The 6,196-nt window shown below is 60.5% G+C and overlaps 1 long non-coding RNA gene across 1 annotated transcript in view; it reads right to left on the reverse strand.

The window, feature by feature from the left end:
- The window catches only part of LOC147997251 (uncharacterized), an 18,536-nt gene extending 13,090 nt beyond the window's left edge, over nucleotides 1-5,446 (reverse strand). Inside the window, exon 1 of the long non-coding RNA XR_015648053.1 lies at nucleotides 5,265-5,446. This is a non-coding gene — a long non-coding RNA (uncharacterized LOC147997251). The remainder of the gene's footprint in view (nucleotides 1-5,264) is intronic.
- Between the last annotated feature and the right edge of the window lie 750 nt (nucleotides 5,447-6,196).

A 6,196-nucleotide genomic window follows, 5' to 3' on the forward strand; every position in this document is an offset into this window, starting at 1 on the left:
TCTTTCCCCCCGCACACGCCTCCAAGAGACCAGGCGAGACGCGCCGCCGCGGCCGCGGCGGCCGGGACGCCCTTCAAACCGCAACTTCCTCCCGCCCGCCGGGCGGCCCTTCCCCCCAGGCACCCCGCGACCGCCCCGGGACCCGTGCGCGCCCGGCTGCCCCCCCCGTTGAGGAGGGGCCCGGCAGCACGGCCGCGGGTCGGCCAGACGAGGAGCGAGAGAGAAAGGAATGCCGGCGGGCGGGGAGGGGGAGCGAACCGGCAGAACGAGGACCGTCGACGGCAGGGCCGGCCGCAGCGGCACCCCCCGCGGGAGACGCCTCACAAGGGACCGGGAGGCCGCTCGGGCGGCGACCGGGCACGCGAGCCAAGCCGGCGGGAATCACACTGCACCCAACCCGGAGCAGTCCCGCCACGCCCGCGGCACCGAGCCGACCCGAAACCAACGGACAACCCCCGGGAGCCCGAGGAGACGCCAGCCGACGCGAGAGAGAACCGAGGCAGACGCCGACGCCAACCGACGAAGACCCCCGCGTGGCAGCGGGTCCCAACGTCCGACGACGCGCCGGACGCGGCCGACCGCCGGTTCCCCCAAACAAGAAGTCCGCCCCCGAGAGCGAGGCCAACCCCGCGGTTCACGGACCCTCGAGAGCCCCGCGGAGGGGGAAGGGGGGGTAGGACGGCTCCCGCGATCTCCACCGGCCGTGGGAACGCTGCCGTGGAAGGGGGGGACGAGGCGGCAACCGCAGACGCCCGAGAGCACGCGGCACGCACCACACGCGACACGACCTCGCCGCGAGAGTGGCCGGGACGTGGACGCGCGTGGGAGGGACGCACACGCGACGGAGGGCACGGGGGAAACGGAGGCGGGTGGGACCGGGAGCCCAGCGCCGCCCTTCCAAACCCACCCGTCCCGCGACGACCCCTCGCGGTGAGAGGGGGTACCGCGCACGCGGGCGTGTGCACGGCCCTTCCCCGCCACCTGCCACCAGAAACCCAATCTCCCCCACAAGCTCCGCACAGCGGCAGGTCGACAGAGCCCCGTCCCGCGTGATCCCTCCTCGTACTCGGAGCGGGGAGGCGCGGGTCGCGGTAGGCGAGAGAGCAAACGCTGCGCGCAGAAGGCTGAGGTCAGGGCGGGCAGCCGAGGGGACCATCCGGGAGAAGCCCCTCGGAGATCGTAAAGCCCTTTCCGAAGATAGCTAGAGAAGGCAAATTCCTCACTGAGGGCGGGACGAACCCAACACCGACGAGCAGCCAAGGGCTCCGTGCACGCAACGGGAAACGAGCAACAGGCGCGGGACAGAACGGGAAGGACCACGCGCCAGCTGGTGGGGGGTCTGCGGTATCGGCAAAGGTCTCTTTCTCCGGGGTCTTCTTGAGCATTCGCGGACCGGGGGGACCTGCGACAGGTCCCCGCCGAGGGCCAGGCCTCTTCAAGGCGCACACAAAGGAGGAGCCTTGACTTGAGGGAGTCCGGTCTTTAAAAAGGGCCAGCCGCGATCGCTCAGCACCACCCTAACCGCGCAGGGCCCGCGGGTGAAGGCACCAAAAACATAGGCACGGGGTGGGCGCTCACCCAACGGAAGGAGCCTTTTAACCGCACACTCAACTCCTCGACCCCCCCCCTTTTCTGTCACCGTGCAGAAAGCCGGCAACTAGGACAAGGGAAAGCGTAAAGGCACAAGCACCATGGAGCACAGGAGGCACGCCGGGGAGCGGGAAGCGCCACCGCCAACTCAGAAGCGGGCACCTTGGTGGTCAAAGCCCGGAACGCTCCAGGAGCACCGCAAGGCTCACACAAAGCAGGGCGCGTGCACACACCATTCGGGAAGGGTATGCACCGCAGCGGGTCTACCACCTTCCCCCGGCACGGGGGAAGAGGGCCGCGAAGCAGTGAACGGCGTGGGGGCAAGCGCCCCCGACACGTCCACAGGGACACCGCGAACCACAGCAACAAGTGTGCGCGGGTCAGCGCTCGTGCCGGACAGCCGCACCCCTGACTTCCACACACCACCCTGCAAAGGAATGGGGAGGAGAGACGAGGGGCCCGCTGGCAGAACGAGAAGAGCGGTCGCCATTCGCGCTGAATGACCATTCGCCATGAATGTCCGTCCCTCGCCTGGCGCGGCTTAGGCCCCGGCCCGAAGAGAACGCGGCAGCACCACATCGATCCAACGGGAGCGAGACACGCCATGCATCGGGAACAACGGGCGTGAGAGCTTTCTAACACGCACTGGACGGGAATACGAGCGAGAAGAGCGAGAGAGAGCACGGGAAGAAGTCGCTAACACTGCCACACACACACAAAAAAAAAAAAATTTACCCTTCTCGAGGGCGAGAAAAAAAAGGAAGCGTTGCACTCGGGAGGCACGTGGCGTGGAAGAACGGGACTCAACGGGCAGCGGAGGTTCGGGAACTCCTTCAAAAAAAATAAAAATAAAAAAAAAATAAAAATAAAAAAATAAAATCCCCTTCGAAGGAGAAAAGGTGCAACTCGGGAGGCACACAGCAGGAAAGAAAGGGACACACCACCAAGCAGCGGAGGTTCGGGAACTCCTTCCAAAAAACAAAAAAAAAAAAACAAAAAAAAAAACAAATAAAAAAACCGGTCGGCCGCAGAGGAGCACGCCAGGGGGTCACTAGCACCAAACGGGAAAACCCTTCCAGTCGCACTCGGCACCAACGACTCCTACCGGTAACGGACGACAACCACCACGGGGAAATCGGGAACGCCTGACACGCGGGACGGTTGTCATAAAGCTGCCCCAGAGAGCACAGGCAAGCAAGCAGGGGAAAGCAGGAAGCGCGTACTCATGGGGGGGACGCTAAGCTTCAAGCATCGAAGAGGCCCATGCGCAGAAGAAAAGAGCTAGGGCTGGACAAGCAAACAGCCTTGGTGCAAGCCTCTTCCAACGTCCTTTAATGACAAAAAGAGTCAAAAGGACAGCGTGTCAGCATATATCTCCAGGTACAATAAGGACAGATAGCAAAGATGAAAAGTGTAAAAGACACAGGGATAAACATGACAGGCCACACGGAACGTCTGGAAGTCATGTTCGGTGACGTGTCCCCAAGAGGTCCCCATGTAGAAAGAGAACCGGACCGCAAAGGAACAACTGGTCGACCTTAGAACCCTGAGTGCTCACAGACCGAGGAGGCCATGGTAGATAGCCTGGAACACAGCTTCCCCTCGGCCTCAGAAGTCCATGCTCCCGCTGGCAGGGACCGGGGAGGATCCTGGAAAAAATAAAGTCTCGGAGGCGCCCCCTAGCCGGGACACCTCGGCTCGGAGGCCGGGGACACAGCACCCTCTCGGCCTCAGAGGTCCAGGCTCCCGCTATCAGGGACCGAAGGGACTCCTGGAAAAGAAAAAAAAAAAAATCCGTGGCGCCACCTAGCCGGGCCACCTCGGCTCGGAGGCCGGGGACACAGCACCCTCTCGGCCTCAGAGGTCCAGGCTCCCGCTATCAGGGACCGAAGGGACTCCTGGAAAAGAAAAAAAAAAAAAAAAACTCCGTGGCGCCCCCTAGCCGGGCCACCTCGGCTCGGAGGCCGGGGACACAGCACCCTCTCGGCCTCAGAGGTCCAGGCTCCCGCTATCAGGGACCGAAGGGACTCCTGGAAAAGAAAAAAAAAAAAAAAAACTCCGTGGCGCCCCCTAGCCGGGCCACCTCGGCTCGGAGGCCGGGGACACAGCACCCTCTCGGCCTCAGAGGTCCAGGCTCCCGCTATCAGGGACCGAAGGGACTCCTGGAAAAGAAAAAAAAAAAATCCGTGGCGCCACCTAGCCGGGCCACCTCGGCTCGGAGGCCGGGGACACAGCACCCTCTCGGCCTCAGAGGTCCAGGCTCCCGCTATCAGGGACCGAAGGGACTCCTGGAAAAGAAAAAAAAAAAAAAAAAAACTCCGTGGCGCCCCCTAGCCGGGCCACCTCGGCTCGGAGGCCGGGGACACAGCACCCTCTCGGCCTCAGAGGTCCAGGCTCCCGCTATCAGGGACCGAAGGGACTCCTGGAAAAGAAAAAAAAAAAAAAAAACTCCGTGGCGCCCCCTAGCCGGGCCACCTCGGCTCGGAGGCCGGGGACACAGCACCCTCTCGGCCTCAGAGGTCCAGGCTCCCGCTATCAGGGACCGAAGGGACTCCTGGAAAAGAAAAAAAAAAAAAAAAAAACTCCGTGGCGCCCCCTAGCCGGGCCACCTCGGCTCGGAGGCCGGGGACACAGCACCCTCTCGGCCTCAGAGGTCCAGGCTCCCGCTATCAGGGACCGAAGGGACTCCTGGAAAAGAAAAAAAAAAAAAAAAACTCCGTGGCGCCCCCTAGCCGGGCCACCTCGGCTCGGAGGCCGGGGACACAGCACCCTCTCGGCCTCAGAGGTCCAGGCTCCCGCTATCAGGGACCGAAGGGACTCCTGGAAAAGAAAAAAAAAAAAAAAACTCCGTGGCGCCCCCTAGCCGGGCCACCTCGGCTCGGAGGCCGGGGACACAGCACCCTCTCGGCCTCAGAGGTCCAGGCTCCCGCTATCAGGGACCGAAGGGACTCCTGGAAAAGAAAAAAAAAACTCCGTGGCGCCCCCTAGCCGGGCCACCTCGGCTCGGAGGCCGGGGACACAGCACCCTCTCGGCCTCAAAAGTGTCTATGGTCCCGCTGGCTGGGACCGAAGGGACTCCTGGAAAAGAAAAAAAAAAAAAAAAACTCCGTGGCGCCCCCTAGCCGGGCCACCTCGGCTCGGAGGCCGGGGACACAGCACCCTCTCGGCCTCAAAAGTGTCTATGGTCCCGCTGGCTGGGACCGGAGAGGAGGGAAGAAATAAAAAAAATAAAATAAAATAAAATAAAAAATTTAAAAAAAAAAATTGGAAAAAAAAAAAAAATCCGGGACGGGGCCCAAGCCTTCTGGTCGACCTCATCCAGCTGCCACCAACCCCTCCTTGTGTCCCAATAGGTCGTACAGCCACCCTCCTCCCCTGAAGTTCTCCAGGTACAACCTCCTAGCTAGAGATGGTCCCCAGACAGGACGGCGTCTCCGTCGCGCACCCGCCTGCTTGCCTGTCACCCTCTCACCCTGGCCGGCTCACCACAGGCACTTCCCCGTCCTTTGTCACCAACCGGGGGACAGGAGCGTTGCGGAAACTTGTCGCCACTAGGTGTCGCCCGACAGCGATCTCGATCAAGCAAACCAATACAGACTGTCACGCGCCGCCGCCGCCACACACACTCATTCCGTCTCTCCAGAGTGACCTCCCTAGCTCAGGGGGACACTCACCCACGCACAACGGGGCAGGTACCCACCACTTCTCCCGAATGGCACAAACGGTCCCGGTTGTCCCGCCGGAACACAGTGAACGCGGGATGGACTCGGGGCCAACCCCCTCAGGCACCCAGAAAAGGAAAGTAGGACGGAGCGGTGAAAACAGGCCACCTCTAAGTGAAAGGACATGCACTCTCGAATCGGTTAACAATTAGCAAGGAACAGGCACAGTTAGGAAAAGGGAGCGTCCAAACTCCGGCGTGAGGGGAGGGTGGCGGCGACCTCAGTTCCACACCATTTTTAAATGGCTCACTCATTTTTAAAACCCTCCACCGATCCCGATGGGGGGGAGGGGGGGGTTGTTGTTGTTCTCTGTTCCTCGCTGCCACCGCCAGCCGGCACTCACCAAACCACACACCTGCCACCCTCTTTGGAAGACTAAACACAGAGAGTAAATTAAAAGAATGGTGGAATGATGGTGGAATGGTTAAAATTCCCGTGATTTGTTTTCACTCTGATCAAAACATACTTATTTTGTGCATTTGCATTCCCTTGTTCACACGTGCCTCTGTGTGTGTGGTGGGGGGAGGGAGGGAGGGAGGGAGGGAGGGAGGGAGAAAGAGAGAGAGAGAGAGAGAGAGAGAGAGAGAGAGAGAGAGAGAGAGAGAGCCAATTTAAAAAATAAAAACATGGTTAAATACAGCCACTTTGGGAAGATTGCTAGAGAGAATGCAGTCCAGAGTATGGAGGCCAGAGCTCTGGACGCTCTAGACCACAGGTCTCCCATCTCCCATATACCAGGCACCCAGCACCACCATCCCTACTTTGTTTGTTTGTGCGTTTGTTTGCTTGCTTGTTACATTAGTTTCATCCCAAGTTAATAATTATATATTTTTTTTCTATGCACGTATTTAGTTGTGGCAGGGGAACTCCTTCTTTAGGACAGG

This window comes from Rattus norvegicus, unplaced genomic scaffold (genome assembly GCF_021556685.1).
Source record: "Rattus norvegicus strain SHRSP/BbbUtx unplaced genomic scaffold, alternate assembly SHRSP_T2T unassigned-0000204, whole genome shotgun sequence".
NCBI classification, from domain to species: Eukaryota; Metazoa; Chordata; class Mammalia; order Rodentia; family Muridae; genus Rattus; species Rattus norvegicus.